Raw genomic sequence first — 16,914 nt, 5'->3', positions numbered from 1 at the left:
CTTTTTAAAAAAACTGTTTTGGCTATTCTAGTTCTTCTCATTTACATATGACATTCAGACACAACATAGCAATTTCTACAAAAAAAAACTTAATGGGATTTTGATTAGAATTACACTGAATCAATATATCAATCTGGTAGGAGTTGACATGTTGACAATATTGAGTCTTCTGATCCATGGACAGTATATCTTTTCATTTATTTATGCCTTCTTTAATTTCTCTCAGCAGTGTTTTGGAGCTCTCAGTGTCCAGATCATGTACCCATCTTTTCTCAAAATTTTTCCTCTTTCATATTTTAATGCTATCATAAAAGGTATTGTTCCTTAATTTCAATTTCCAATTCTCCTTTGCTAATATAGAAAAATACAATTGATTTGATAGTCACCTTTTATCTCACTAAACTCACTAAACCTAATAGTTTTGTTTTGTTTTGGTTTGGTTTGGTTTGGTTTGGTTTGGTTTTACTAAAGGGTATTTATTTGGGGTAGGAGCTTTCAAATACCAGGCCATAAGCACAAGTTACTTCCCTCACCAAAGTCTATTTTCACATGTTGGAGCAAGATGGCTGCCAACGTCTGCCAGGTTTCAGGCTTCCCGGGTTCTTCCCTTCCAGGGTCTTGCTTCTCTCTGGGTTCAAGGTTCCTTTCTTCCCAAGGCTTGCTTCTTCTAATAGCTGTTGTTGAGTAGGTACACCAAGTGTCCTGAAGAGTATCGGTATCTTGGCCTCTAACCCCCTTCCTCATATCCCCTTCTTAATCCATTTAGGAGCATTGATTGGATTTTTATTTAATATTTGTTTTTATTAAAATTATACTTGGAGATAAACCCTCACCTATTCTAAGAGGTTGGTAACGAACAACTGTCCCTGACTATGATGACGGCAACAATTGCTATCTTCTAAGAGACAACCATTTTCAAGCCTTCTTAACATTAAAAAAAAAAGTATTATCTATGGCCACTAAATCACATGCCAATATCAACATGGTGATATTATGCATATTTCAGTTTGGTTATCTTTTGATGTTAAACTTCGGAATATGAGGATTTAGGGCGAAACCCTTTCAGCCTCTGATTCCCTTTCAAATTGGTTATTTCCTTTTACAAAAAATATTTCTCCTAGCTTAAAGATGTCAATTCTACCAAAAGCAATTTACAGATTCAACACAATCACAATCAAAATTCTAACAGCCTTCTTTACAGAAATAGAAAAGCCAGCCATCAAATCTATATGGAAGAGTAAGGGACCTAAACGAGCCAAAGCCATCTTGGAAAAGAGGAACAGGGTTAGAGGACTCACCCTTCCAATCCTACAACTTATTACAAAGTCATACTCATCAAAAAACGTGGTGGAAATCAGATGTGGTTCAAGCAACTGAACTCCTGCCTACCACATGGGAGGTCCCAGGTTTCGTTCCTAGTGCCTCCTATGGAAGACAAGTAAGACGGTGAGCTGATGCTACAGGGAGGTGTGGCAAGCTGATGCAACAAGATGACACAACAAAAGACATGAGGAAAATGTGATGACAGACACAACAAAGTAGGGGACAGAGGTGGCTCTAGCAATTAGGCACTTCCCTCCCACAGTGGAAGTCCCAGGTTCAGTTCCTGGTGCCTCCGAAAAAGAATACCGGCACACAACAAACAGACACAGTAAATCCAAACAATGTGAGTGTAGGGAAAAAGAAATAAACTAAATCTTAAAAAAAAAAAAAAAAGCATAGTATTTGTAGTAGGACAGATGTATAGACCATTAGAATTAAATTGAGAACTCAGAACTCATGACCCACATTAATGGCCAACTGACTTTTTTTCCCAAAGATTTTTTAAAAATTTCTCTCCCCTTCCCCAGCACCCCAGTTGTCTGCTCTCTGTGTCCATTCGCTGTGTGTTCTTCTGTGACTGCTTCTATTCTTATCAGTGGCACCGGGAATCTGTGTTTCTTTTTGTTGCGTCATCTTGTTGAGTCAGCTCTCCATGTGTGTGGCGCCATCCTGGGCAGGCTGCACTTTCTTTCGCACTGGGTGGCTCTCCTTACGGGGAACATTACTTGCACATGAGGCTCCCCTACTTGGGAGACACCCTGCATGGCACAGCATTCCTTTCGCGCATCAGCACTGCACATGGGCCACCTGCACATGGGTCAAGGAGGCCCAGGGTTTGAACCACAACCTCCCATGTGGTAAGCGGATGCCCTATCCATTGGGCCAAGCCCAACTGACTTTACTAATGTTCCAATAATACAAAATTTTAAAAAAGATTTATATGTATTTGTTTATTTCTCCCACCCTCCTTGTTGTTTGTACTCTCTGTCTGCTTGTCTTCTTTTTTTTGGTGGGGGGAGGCACCAGGAATCAAATCTGGGCCTCCCAAGAGGGAGGGAGGTACTTAATCACTTGAGCCACCTCCACTTCCTGTTTGTTGTGTCTCTCATTGTGTTTCCTCACTGTGTCTTTTGGTTGCGTCATCCTGTTGAGTCAGCGTGCTGTGTCAGCTCTTTGCACCAGCCCATGGTGTTAGCTTTATGTCTTGCTTATCTTCTTTAGGAGGCACTGTTTCCAAACCCAGGACCTCCCATGTGATAGGTGGGAGCCCAGCTGCTTGAGCCACATCCACTTCTCGCCAACTGACTTTTGAAAGGGTGCCAAGGCCATTCAACTGGGAAAAAAAGTTTCTTCCAAAAGTGGTGCTGGGAATGTGATGTCTACATGCCGAAGATGGAAGGTGGACCCCTACCTCACACCATATACAACATGCAATTCAGAATGGATCAAAGATCAAAATAGAAGAACTAGAAATAGAAAACTCCTAGTTAAAAATATAGGGAGAACATGGGGGGTCCAGGGTTTGATACCAGGACCTTCTGACCTGTGTGGTGAGCTGGCCCACGCACAGTGCTGATGCATGCAAGGAGTGCTGTGCCACGCAGGGGAGCCCCCGTGTGGGGGAGCCCCATGCTCACAGAGTGCACCCTGCAAGAAGAGCCACGCCACATGAAAAAAGCACAGCCCGCCCAGGAGTAGCACCGCCCACATGGAGAACTGACACAGCAAGATGACGCAACAAAAAGAGACACAGTTTCACAGTGCTGCTGAGGGTGCAAGTGAATGCAGAAGAACACACAGCAAATGGGCACACGCAGACAAGAGGCGAGGGAAGGGGAGAGAAATAAATAAATAAATCTTTTAAAAATATATATAGGGAGAGAAGCAGATGTGGTTCAAGCAGTTGGGCACACACTTCCCACATGGGAGGTACCGGGTTTCATTCCCGGTGCCTCCTAAAGAAGTGGAGCAAGACAGCAAGTTGATGTAATGGGCTGACGAGGCAAGCCAACACAACAAAATGATACAATGAGATGGTGCAACAAAGGGACACAATGAAGAAACACAATGAGAAACACAACAAGCAGGAGCAGAGGTGGCTCAAACGATTAGGAACCTCCCTCCCACATGTTCAGTTCCTGGTGCCTCCTAAAAAAGAGAAGACGAGCTCACAATGAACAGACACAGTGAGAGCAAACAACGAGGGTGGAGGAGGGAGAAATATATATAAAATACATCTGAAAAAAAAAAGAACTTATAGCGATGCATCCTCAGGTTCTGTGTTTTGAAATTGTTTCTTAGACTTTATAACCGAAGCACAACCAACAAAAGAATAAAAAATAGATAAGTGGAACCTCAACAAAATTTAAAACTCTTGTGCATCAAAGGACTTTATCATGAAAGGAAAATAACACTTTACACAATCGGTGAAAATATTCAGAACCACATACCCAGTGAGATTCATATCCACAATATATAAGGAAATCCTACAAGTGAACAATAAGAAGACAAAAAGATGCATTTTAAAATGATCAAAAGGCTTGAGTAGAAATTTCTCCAAAGAGGATATACAATTGGTCCAAAGGCATGTGAAAATATTCTGAGCATCATTAGTCATGAGGGAAATGCAAATCAAAACCACAATAGGATGCCATTTCACGTCCCCTAGAATGGCTATTAAGGAAAAACACAAAGAGTGTTGTTGAGGATGTAGGAAATAGGGACATTAATTCACTGCTGGTAGGAATGCAGAATGGTGCACCTACTGTGGAAGACAGCTTGGCAGTTCCTCAGAAAGCTTGGTATGGAATTACCATATGATCGAGCAATTCCTCTACTGGGTATATAACCACAAGAACTGAAAGATGGGTCTCAAGATATTGGCACACCGATGTTCAGAGTGGTGTTATTAATGATTGCAACCAAGTGTCCATCATCTGATGAATGGATAAACTAAATGTGGTATATACATACAATGGATCACTATTCAGCCCTAAAAAGGAAATAAGTTCTGATGCAAGACAACATGGATGCACCCTGAAGACATTGTGTTGAGTGAAATTAGCCAGACATGTGCTTTGCCATGTGACAGAGTAGCCAAGAATTACCCGCAGCCTGTCTTCACAAAGAAGGATGATGATTTTAAAGACTGATGCTGTATTTTTTTATTTTTAAGCCTCTGTGTTTCATTTTGTAAATTAATATCAATATGTCTTCAAGTTTATTAACTTTCCTCCTGCAATGTCTAACTTTCTGAGGAAGTGCCAAACTGTTTTCAACAGCAGCTGTGCCATTTTAAATGTGTTCCTTTTTCTCTGCATCCTTACCAAAACACTTATTATTTTCCATTTAAAAAATAATAACTTCCCTAATCGGTGTGAAGTGGTACCTCATTGTGGTTCTGTTTGCATTTCTCTAAAGACTAATGATGTTGAATATCATTTCATGTGCCTATTGGCCATTTGTGTATCTTCTTTGAGGAAATGTCTATGCAAATAATTTGCCCAGTTTTAAATTGGATTGTTTGTCTTTTTGTTGTTGAGTTGTAGGGATGCTTTATGTATTTTGCCCATTAAACACTTATCAGATTATGGTTTCCAAATAATTTCTCCAGTTCTATAGGTTCTTTTCACTTTCTTGCTAATGACCTTTGATATACAAAAGTCCCAGATTTTGATGAATTCCAACTGATTTCTTTTTCTTGTGTTGCACATGCTTTGGGAGTAAAATCTAAGAATCCATTAGTACAATGTCTTAAAGATGTTTCCTTATATTTTCTTCTAAGAGTTTGGTCTTCTTAGCTGTTACATTGAGGTGGACTGATCCATTTTTTAATTAATTTTTGGATATGGTGAGATGTGGAGTTCTAAATTCATTCTTTTGCATGTGGATTTCCACTTGTTCCAGCAACATTTGTTGGAGAGAATATTCTTTCCTCCATTGAATGGACTTGGCGCTCTTGTCAAAAATCACACGTCCAACCTTTGGGGAAGATAGTGGTTTAGAAAGACAGAGGACTCACTTCTCTCCCAGAAAAATTGCTAGAGGACAGGCAGAAACAGCTTGAAAAGAATGTCCTAGGGTTTAGGACACCAGGACAAGGCTGGACACCACCCAGAAGGGAGAGGCACACAGGGGAAAACAATCTCAATGGGAAGACCGGGAGTAGATGCAGAGCTGCAGCTGCTGGCGCACTACCCACCCACCGGAAGCAGACAATTTTGAATCGTCCAGCTGGGCAGTGACTACAGACATGGTGTTGGAGGGGGAGTGGTGCAAGGATCCACCTCCCCAGGGAACAGGAGAGAGGGACGCAGCCTAGGGCTGACCCAATTTGGCCAACAAGGTGGGTCTGCCGTGTCCTGTGCTCCTCTGGGCTGGAAGAGGCTGTGCCGCTGCTTGCCCTGGGGGCTGGCACAGGCCTGAGGAGTCCTGCCCCTCTCAGTCCCCTCCTGACCAAGCCTGTTGTTGAGGACATAGACGAGGGGGATTCTTCCTACCCATGGAGAGGGAAGGGGCTGCCTGCAAAGGTTGGAGAACAGCCTTCGAAAGAGTTTGAATTACAAGGCTCTGAGCTTCCAGGCAGGTTCCTCTCTAACAGTGATCCAGGTGGTGTTGCAGCAAACACACTCTTCCAGGCTTTGAACTGAGAGGGCTGCCAGAGAGCACCACCTGCTGGTGGGCCGAGAACATGCATGTGAGGAACTTAATGTAAATAAGTGAGAGGCCTTTACCTGGCCTTTACAGCCATCCTCCCCCATGCCCTTGGAAGCAGATCTGTAACCCATCACTGGGCCTGTGGCCCAGATGTGAGCAACTAACAAGGATAATCCTAAAGCCCTAGAACAGGTTGAACCAAGAATCAAACTATGGCAGTAACAATGACTCCCACTACTAAATACCTATGGAAAGAGAGAGAAATGGAGCATCACTGCAAACTCACCATCGTAATCAGTTGCCTAGACATCAGCAAAAAATTACAAGCCATACTAAGGAAATGGAAGAAGTGGGTCAATGAAGGAATGTATCAAAGCTCCAGATGAGACAGGATTTGAAACAACTAATCAATGAGATTCATAAAAATTTCCAAAATCAAATGAATGAGTTGAAAAACAATATGGCTAAAGAAATAAAGGACATCAAGAAGACTCTGACAGGAGCAGATGTAGCTCAAGTGTTTGAGTGCCTCCTTCCCATGTACAAGGTCCTGGGTTCAATCCCTGGTACCTCCTAAAAACAAAACAAACAAGGGAACAGATGTGACTCAAGCAGCTGAGTGCCCTCCTCCCACGTTGGAGGTCCCAGGTTTGGTTCCTGGTGCCTCCTAAAGAAGACAAACAAATAACAAGCAGACATTGAGCAAAAACAATGAGCAACAATGAGCAAAAAGCCACTATCAGACAATGAGCAAAACAATGAGCAGATGAGCCAAAAAAAACCCAAAACAAGTGAGCAGGGAGTGGGTGTGGCTCGATCAGATGAGCACCTGCGTCCCACACAAGAGGTCTCTGGTTCAGTTCCTGGTGCCTCCTAAACAAATGAACAAACAAAAAACAAATGAGAAAAAACAACTCTTATTGCCGAGGTGATGTAGCTTAGTGGTTGTGTGTTTGCTCCCCATGTATGAAGTCCTGGGTCCTGGGTTCAATCCCCAGCACTTCCAAAAAACAAAAACAAAAAGAAGAAGAAGACACTGAGTGAGTACAAGGAAGAATCTGAAAATCTGAATAGAAAAGTAACAGCTCATGGGAATGAAAGATAGACTAGGTGAGATAAAAAACTGATTAGAGACATACCACAGCAGTCTGCTAATAATAGAGGAAGGAATAAGTGATACTGAAGACAGAGCAGCTAAAACTGAAGAGACAACAGAGAGAAAAACTAATGGAAAAAAATTGCACAGAGCCTGAATTAAAACATGAAGTACAACAAAATACATGTCATAGGATTTTCAGAAGGAGAAAAGAAGGGGAATGGGGCAGAAGGAGTATTTCAGAGATAATGGCTGAAAATTCCCAACTCTCAGTAAAGAAATGAATTTATATGCCTAAGAGGAGCAGTGTACTCCAAGCAGAATAAATCCACATGGACCTACTCCAATTCACATACTACTCAGAATGTCAAATGTCAATGATAAGAGAAAAATCTTGAGAGTAGCAAGGGAGAAGCAAACCATCAGACACAAGGGACAACCAGTAAAACTTAGTGCAAGAACGACGTGAGAATTGCTTGGGCACTACAGTCAGGTCAGTGCCTTCCTCCAACCTCGGGGCCTCAGCGCTAGAGGTGGTGGCTTCCGCCAAAGCCCCACTGCAGAATAGCCTTCTTCTGCAATACCTGAAGGGTAACAAGCATCAGCCCTGGCTCCTGGAACCTGGTATCCTGGGAAGGATCCCAAGTCTGGCTAAGAGTGAAGAGAAGATGATTGACAAGTCCATGGATAGCTGCACCTTCCAAGCAGCGCTGGCCTGCGGAAGTACCAGGGAAAATCAGACTGGAAGAACAGTGTCACTAGTGGTTGCATCACTGGAGGAGCCAATGGTTTCAGAGCGGCTTGCAGGCTGGCGTCGCTGGCTGTGGAGCCACTGCTGCTGTGTGCTGCAATCGATTATTACCTACCGTGAGAATAATTCCCTGTGGGGAAGGCTGACCCCAGCTCAGGATCAGAGCTGTTCTGTGGAGAAGTTTCGGCACCTGTCCAGGGCACCTGCTTGACTGACTAAAGACGTTTGTTTTCCCTCTTTCCGTTGGTGGTGTGAGGGAGCTGCCTGGCTGGGATCTGTCTCCAGCTTTCTGAGCAGCCCCACTCTGTGCTGCTGTTCCTGGATGACAGCCAGAGCTTTACAGGGGGATGTGCTGTTGCTGGAGTCTCATGTTAGTGAAAGATCCAGGAGATAATGTGTTGTCTTCTAGAAATTAGGCTCCCCAGAGTTTCACTCCTAATCACAGCTGGTGCTCTGGGGACAGAAGTGTCAAAATTCTCTACCTCTACCTAGGAAGGCATTCTACCTTGGAACTCAGTGCAGTCGTCCATCTTGCATAGCTGCACTGGAAGAAGTAAATTAATGCCATCAAAAAAAATAAAAAGAGTGCAGATTTCCCATCCGAAACCATGGAGGTGAGAAGACAGTGGTATCATACAATTAGGAGACTGAAAGAGAAAAATAGCCAGCCGAGAATTCTTTGTCCAGCAAAATTGTCCTTCAAATATGAAGGTGTCTTTAAAATATTTACAAATAAATATTTTAAGGTAAGAGAATTTGTGAAAAAGAATCTGCCATTGCAGTAAGTATTAGAGAGCCTTACTCTCTAATACTAATAATAATGGAAGGATAACCAGAAGAGTAAGAAGACAGATGAAGGAAAGATAAAACATATGAAAACCGAAGAATGAAATGGTGGAAGTAAATAATGTATTTACAGTAATATCATTGAATGGGAATGGATTAAACTCCCCAATCAAAAGATACTGGCTAACACAATGGATAAAAAAACCATGAGCCATCTATATGCTGCTTACAAGAGACACACCTTAGGCCCAAGGATGGAAACCAACTAAAAGTGAAAAGTTGGAAAAAGGTACTCTGTGCAAACAGTTACCAAAAAAGAACAGAGGTAGCTATACTAATATCAGACAAAATAGACTTTAACTTCAAAAAGTTATAAGAGATACAGAAGGCCATTATATATCAATAAAAGGAACAATCCTCCAGGAAGATATAAGAGTCATAAATATCTATGCCCCAAACCAGGGTGCCCCAAAATACATGAGAGAATCTCTGGGAAAACTGAGGGGAGAAATAGATATCTCTACTATAATAATTGGAAACTTCAACACACCACTCACATCATTAGATAGAACAACTAGACAGAAGTTCAACAAGGGAACAGAGAACTAGAACAATATGATAAATACTTTAGATCTAACAGACATACACAGAACAGGCATCCCAAATCAGTGGACTATACATTCTTCTCAAATGCCATGGGTCTTTCTCTAGGATAGACCACATTAGGTCACATGCAGGTCTCAATAAATATAAAAAGATTGAAATTATACAAAGCACCTTCTCAGATCAGAATGGAATGAAACTGGAAATCAGTAATAGATGTGAAAGGGGACCATTTGCAAATGTGTGGAGGGTGAACAACACACTCTTAAACAATTAGTTGGTCAAAGAAGACGTTTTAAGTGAAATCAGTAAATATATTGAGACAAACGTAAAGGAGAAAACAACTTATGCGATAGATCAAAGAAAGTGCTGTGAGTGAAATTTGTAGCTCTAAATGCGTATATTAAAAAAGAAGAAAGCTGAACTCAAAAGATCTAACTGAATAACTGGAGAAACTAGAAAAAGAACAGCAAACCATTTCCAAATCAAACGGAAGGAAAGAAATAATAAAGATTATAGCAGAAAAAATGAAATTGAGAACAAAAGCAACAGAGAAAATCAGCAAAACCAAAACGTGGTTCTCTGAGCTCAATAAAATAGACAAACCCTTAGCTAGACAAACAAAGGAAAAAAGAGAGAAGATACAAATAAATACAATCAGAAATGAAAGGGGGGAAGTTACAACCGACCCCACAGAATTAAAAAAGAGGATATCATGGAAACTGTATGCCAACTAACTAGAAAATCTAGATGGAATAGTCAAATTCCTAGAAATGCACCAGCAACCTACACTTACACTACAAGAAATACAAGAACTTAACAAACAAATCACATTTAAAGAAACTGAATCAGTCATCAAAAATCTCCCAACAGGGGGTGGCAGACTTGGCCCAGTGGTAAGGGTGTCCGTCTACCACATGGGAGGTCCGCGGTTCAAACCCCGGGCCTCCTTGACCCATGTGGAGCCAGCCCATGCGCAGTGCTGATGCGCGTAAGGAGTGCCCTGCCATGCAGGGGTGTCCCCACATAGGGGAGCCCCACGTGCAAGGAGTGTGCCCGTAGGGATAGCCACACAGCATGAAAGAAAGTGCAGCCTGCCCAAGAATGGTGCCGCACACACGGAGAGCTGACATAACAAGATGATGCAACAAAAAGAAACACAGATTCCCATGCAGCTGCCAACAACAGAAGTAGACAAAGAAGACGCAGCAAGTAGACACAAAGAACACACAGCCAGGGGCGGGGGTAAGGGGAGAGAAGTAAATAAATAAATAAAAATCTTTAAAAAAAAATCTCCCTACAAAGAAAAGTACAGTATCAGATGGCTTCACAGGTGAATTCTACCAAGCATTTTGAGAATTAACACTAATGCTGTTTAAACTGTTCCAAAACACTGAAGAGGGAAAATTACCCAACACTTTTTATGAAGTCAAAATCAACCTAATACCAAAGCTACAAAATGATACTAGAAGAAAAGAAAATTATAGAGCCATCTCGCTAATGAACAATGATGCAAAAATTCTCAACAAAATACTTGCAGAGTGAATCCAACAGCATATCAAAAGACTTCAACATCACAACCAAATGGGATTTATTCCTGGGATGCAAGGGTGGTTTAACATAAGAAAATCAATTAATGTAATATACACTAATAAATTGAAGGAAAAAAACACATTAGCATCTTTTAAAAATTTTTATCTATTTATTTCCCCCCTTCCCCTCCTCCTACCCTACTGTTTTGGCTGCTGTGTTGTCTTCTCATTTTCTCTCCTCTAGGATTCGCGGGGATTCGATCCTGGAGACTGCTGATGGGGAAGAGATTCCCTGTCAATTGTGCCACCTCAGTTTCTGGTTTCTGCTGCGCTTCACCTTGACTCTCCCTTTGTCTCTCTTTTGATGCATCATCATCTTGCTGCCTGACTCACTTGCATAGGGCTCGGGCTCTACATGCAGGTACTCACGTGGGCACTGGCTCACCGTACATGCTTTCTCTTCTTTTTTCACCAGGAGGCCCCAGGGATCGAACCCGGGTCCTCCCGTGTGGTAGGCAGAAGCTCCATCACTTGAGCCACATCCGCTTCCCCACTGTCATCTTGATCAATGCAAAAAGGCATTCGACAAAATCCAGAATCCTTTCTTGATAAAAGTACTTCAAAAGGGAGGAAAAGAAGGAAAAGTCCTCACTATGATAAAGGGCATATATGAAAAACAAACAAACAAACCCAGACAACATCATACTCAATGGAGAAAGTTGAAAACTTTCCCTCTAAGATCAAGAACAAGAGGAGTCATCACTGTTATTCAGCATTGTGCTGGAAGTTCAAGCTGGAGCACTTAGAGAGAGAGGGAGGAAAAAAATGCATCGAAATAGGAAAGAGGGGAAAAAAACGTTACTATCTGCAGATAACACGATCCTATATTGAGAAAATTCTGAAATGTCTATGACAAAGCTATTAGAGCTAATAAATGAATTCAGCAAAGTGGCAGGATACAAGATTAACACTCAAACCTCAGTCTTTCTGTATAGTAGTGCTGAAAAATCTGAGGAGGAAATCAGGGGAAAATTCTGTTTACGATAGCAACAAAAAGACGCAAAAACCTAGGAATCAATTTAACCAAAGAAGTACAGGACTTATATTCCAAAAACTATAAAACACTGCTAAAAGAAATCAAAGAAGGCCTAAACAAATGGAAAGGCAATCTGTGTTCATGGATTAGAAGACTAAATATTGTGAGAATATCAATCCTACCCAAACTGATTTACAGATTCAATGCAATACCAATCAAAATTCTAACAAAATTCTACTTTACAGAAACAGAAAAGGCAATTGCCAAACTTATCTGGAAGGGAAAATGTGTTCTAAAAGAGAGGGATATGGGAGGACTTTCACTGCCTGACCCTGAAATACATTACAAAGCTACAGCGGTCAAGACAGCATGGTATTGTCATAAAGAGAAGACACATCGATCAGTGGAATAGATTGAGAGACCAGAAATGAAACCTCATCTCTATGGCCAACTGGTTTTTGACAAACCTACCAAGGCCATGTTACCAGGACAAAACAGCCTTTTCAACAAATGGTGCTGGGAGAACTGGATACCCATAACCAAAAGAAGAAAAGAGGGCCCCTATCTCACTCCCTATACAAGAATCAACTCAAGATGGACCTGAGACCTAAATATACAAGCCAGGACCCTAAAACTACTAGAAGAAAATGTAAGACAACATCTACAAGTCCTTGTGATAGGTGGTAGTTTTTGGGACCTTACACCCAAAGCATGAGCAGCAAAAGAAAAAACTGATAAGTGGGACCTCCTCAAAATTATACCATTGCATCTCAAAGGACTTTGTCAAAAGGGTGAAAATACAGCAAACTCAATGGAAGAAAATATTCGGAAATCACATATCTGGTAAGGGATTGATATCTATGATATATAAAGAAATGCTAACGATAAAATATATGATATAAAAAGAAATGATAACGATAAAAAGACAATGACCCGATTAAAAAATGGGCAAAAATCTTGAAGAGACATTTTTCAAAGAAGAAACACAAATGGCAAAAAAACTCATGAAAAATGTTCACATCACTAATGATTAGGGAAACGCAAATGAAAGCTACAATGAGATATCATTTCACACCTATTAAAATGGCCACTTTTAAACAGTCAGAAAATTACAAGCATTGGAGGATGTGGAGAGAGAGATTTGCCACATCACCCTGTGTATTAGTCAGCCAAAGCGGTGCTGATGCAAAATACCAGAAACTGGTTGGTTTTTATAAAGGGTATTTATTTGGGGTAAGAATTTACAGAGACCAGACCTTAAAGCATAAATTCCTTCCCTCACCAAAATCTCTTTTCACATGTTGGAGCAAATGGCTGCCAACACCTATGAGTGTTCAGGCTTCCTGGGTTCCTTCCTTCCAGGGTGTTGCTTCTCTCTGGGTTCAGGGCTCCTCTCTTCGTGGGGCTGGCTTCTCTTTCCTCTGTGTGCTTACTTCCTGGGGCTCCAGCTTAAAGTTTCAGCATCAAATTCCAACATCAAAACTTCAACATCAAAAACCCTTAACTTTTTTGTTATGCATTTTATCTGTGAGTCCCACCCACCAAAGGTTGGGAACTCAATGCCTTACTGGCAGAAGAGGTTTACGTAATTACTTAATCAAGTAAACCTATGAATCCAATGTAATCTAACATGCCCAGAGGAAAAGTTCCGTGTACAAAAATAATCCAATATTTCTTTTTGGAATTTATCAGTAATATCAAACTGCTACACTCCACCCTCTGTATTCCAAAAAGACATTACGATATTCAAGAAAACCTTAAATCAGTTACAATGCAAGTACTAACTCATATCACAATCAATTTTTAAAAATACGTTTTGTCTTGGGGTGAAGCCCTGTCTGCTAGAGACCTCTGAAATTTACAAAACAATTCAACTGCTTCCAAGACACAAATGGACAGACAAAGAATAAACATTTTTATTACAATAAAGAGAAATTGGGAGGGAAACATGTGTCTCGGTTTCTCTACAGTTCAGTAGGCCTGCAGGGAATCCTCTTTGATTTCAAAGTCTGAGAGTCATGCTTAAGAAGATGGTTCTTCCTGGGGGTCACGTGGGTTTCAGCAAATAGGTTGTCACAGGTGGAAAGTCTTTGTGACCAAAAGCAGCTCCAGAAAAGTTTGAGAACTTGCTTGGGGATGGGGTGCTGGGAGGGAGGGTTGGGTACACGGAAAACATTCAGCTCCGCAGGAATTTTCACTGTCTCTGCAGGAAATTCCAACTTGACTTCCAACAAGAAGTCTAAGTAGGCTCAGCAGCCAGGCAAGGCTGCCAAGTGGGTCACAGGAGATTTTCCAACCGGGTGCCCCTTGCCTCTCAAGCAAATGCCCTCCACATCTGTTATGGTTTCTATTCATGCAACTTGTGGTATCAAAACCACTTCCTGGAATTGTAAAAGCGCTGCCAGAATAAATGTTTTTCCCCCTTCTAAGAAAAAAAAAAGTGCTCCCATTTGACACTTTTATGCATTGGACTCTCTTTTGAATGAACAAAAAGGAAAGAGTTTGGTGTCATTCCTGACGGGGTATGTGTCCTTTTTCGTGCCACAGTCTGTGAATTGTAATTGTGGTTTCCCACTTAGTTGTTGTAGCTGGGCAGAAAGTTAAAAGAAAATATTGAAAATGTTCAATAAAAATACAAAGAAATGGTAAGCAATTCTAAAAAAAAAAAAAAGAAGATGGTTCTTATTCCTCGGGGCCTTATGGGAACCCACCGTTTCCACAGGCTTGCCCAATGGCCATTTTCTTGGTTCCACCTTATCAAGCATCTGGGTGTTGACCAATCTCCAGACCTCTCCCTTCAAGACTGTTGGGGTGATTGCCACACCTTACCCAATCGGGTTAGAGCCTTAACCTCCCTCATACACTGACATGAAGACAACATTCCCCCTGACCTTTGGCACACAGGCTCAACCCTCTCAGAGCAATGAGTTGACCGCCTGGCCTTCCCTAACTTTTGGGGGTCAGGTCTACTCCTCTCACACCTGTGGAGTCCCAACCTTGACCACCCTAATCCTTAGGGAATGTGCTCCACCCTCTCTGTACCCTGGGGCACCAACACTCTCCCAGAACATTGGACAGGAGCAGCCACCCTCTTCAACTCCTGGGGCAAACTCACCCTCTCTGTGCATATGGGTAGGGTTCTTCTCTTGGCCCAAGGTGATGTAATTCTAGATCTCAGCTTCCATGGTTCTCCTCTTGAAGTCGTTTCCCCTTCAATCCCTCCTTTTTATGTCCCTTTTATTCCAGGCTGACAGTGGTTTTGTTCATACAGTTCTCTCAAAACGTCTGTTGGTTTAGCCTGCAGGAAGGAGGGGTCCAAGCCATCAGACAGTAAGACTTTCCACACATCTTTCAAAATAACTGCGTTTTCAATCCTGATTTACAAGTTTCAAGTTTAGTTAAGTCCTCTAACTTAACTAGTGGGGCACTCTCTTCTGGGAGCTTGATTTCCAGAGGCTTGGAATTTCCAGAATTAATTTCTGTTTTCTTTGTTCCCAATAGTTCAGTCCTCAGTATATCTTTCTTGTCTAGCATTTTGCTATAAGCTGCAAGCAGAAGCCAAGCCGCATTCTCAGGATTTACTTTGGGAATTTCTTCAGCTAAATGCCCAGGCTTGTCATTTTCAAATTCTGCCTTCCATAAAATACCTGGAGTTAATCTTGCTAAGTTCTCTGCAACGTTAACACACGGATCACCTTTCCTCCAGTTTCCAATAGTTTCATCATTTACTCCCAGGGCATCATGAAAAGTCTCTTTAGCATCCATATTGTTATCAACAGTCTCTTCAAAGTGATCCAGGCCTTTTCCATCAAGCATGTCATAATTATTCCAAAAAAAAACCCCTTACCCATTTATAAAACTGTTCCAGCATTTCGGTAATTGCAAAAGCACTTCCCCTCTCCTCAGTACCAAATTCTGTAGTAGTCAGCCAAACGGGTGCTGATGCAAAATACCAGAAATCTGCTGGCTTTTATAAAGGGTATTTATTTGGGGTAGAAGCTTACTGATACCAGGCCATAAAGCATAGGTTCCTTCCCTCATCAAAGTCTAATTCCACTTGTTGTAGCAAGATGGCTGCTGATGTCTGTAGGGTTCGGGCTTCCTGAGTTCATCCCTTCCAGGGTCTTGCTTCTCTCTGGGCTCAGGGCTCCTCTCGTCCCAGGGCTTGCTTCTCTTTCTTCTGTGAGCTTACTTCCCGAGGCTCCAGCTTAAGGCTTCAGCATCAAACTCCAACATCAAAACTCCAACCTCAGAAACCCTTAACTCTACCCTTTGCCATGTCTTTTATCTGTGCATCCTCACCCACCAAGGCGTGGGGCCTACAGGCACAATAGGTTAGTCTGATTACTTAATCAAGTCAACCTCTGCATCCAGTATAATCTAATATGCCCAGAGGAAAAGATCAGTTTACAAATATAATCCAATATTTCTTTTTAGAATTCATCAGTAATATCAAACTGCTACACCTGCAATACCACTATAGGGAATATACCCAGAACTGAGAGCAGTGACACGAACAGACTTCTGCACACCCATGTTCATAGTGGTGTTATTCATTATTGCCGAAAGTTGGAAACAACGCAGGTGTCCATCAACCGAGGAACAGGTAAATCAACTGTGTATTCACATGATGGAATATTATGCAGCTGTAAAGAAATGAAGTTGTGAAGCATATGACGACATGGATGAACCTGGAGGACATTATTATGAGTGAAGCAAGCCAGACACAAAAAGACAAATAGGGTAGGATCATGCTTTCATGTTTAAATATTTCATATTGTTTAAATTCATGAAATCAGTGACTAGAAAATAGGTCATCAGAAAATAGAATGAGGTCCGAGAACGGAAAGCTGAGTGCTAACCTGGGCGGAATTGGTAGAAAGGTTGTTTGTAAATCTTTGGAAATGAGTAAAAGGTGAGAGCAGGGCAGTGTAACTGGGAGAACTCTCATATGGGCATGGCAGTGGTTGAAAGGGGAAGTCTAGCCACCGGCAGGGGAGATACCACCATCAGGAGGGGGGTTTTCCCTGGGCGAGGCCGACGATTGCCCTCGGCATCTGCTGGCCTGCGAGGGCCCCCCTGCAGGAAACTCCACTGCAGGATTCCTGTCCTTGGGGTTTGCTTTGGCACC

The 16,914-nt window shown here is 41.9% G+C and overlaps 1 long non-coding RNA gene across 1 annotated transcript; it reads right to left on the bottom strand.

The window, feature by feature from the left end:
* Positions 1-12,991: 12,991 nt before the first annotated feature.
* Positions 12,992-16,429, bottom strand: LOC131280661 (uncharacterized). Its single transcript, XR_009188375.2, has 2 exons — positions 14,899-16,429; positions 12,992-14,371 (listed from the first exon to the last, which is right to left on the bottom strand). It is a non-coding gene; the product is annotated as an uncharacterized lncRNA (long non-coding RNA).
* Between the last annotated feature and the right edge of the window lie 485 nt (positions 16,430-16,914).

The sequence above is a fragment of the Dasypus novemcinctus genome, chromosome 12, assembly GCF_030445035.2.
Source record: "Dasypus novemcinctus isolate mDasNov1 chromosome 12, mDasNov1.1.hap2, whole genome shotgun sequence".
Taxonomy (NCBI): domain Eukaryota; kingdom Metazoa; phylum Chordata; class Mammalia; order Cingulata; family Dasypodidae; genus Dasypus; species Dasypus novemcinctus.
The sequence above is the reverse complement of the archived record's forward strand: the minus strand, read 5'-3'. Positions and strand labels throughout refer to the sequence as shown.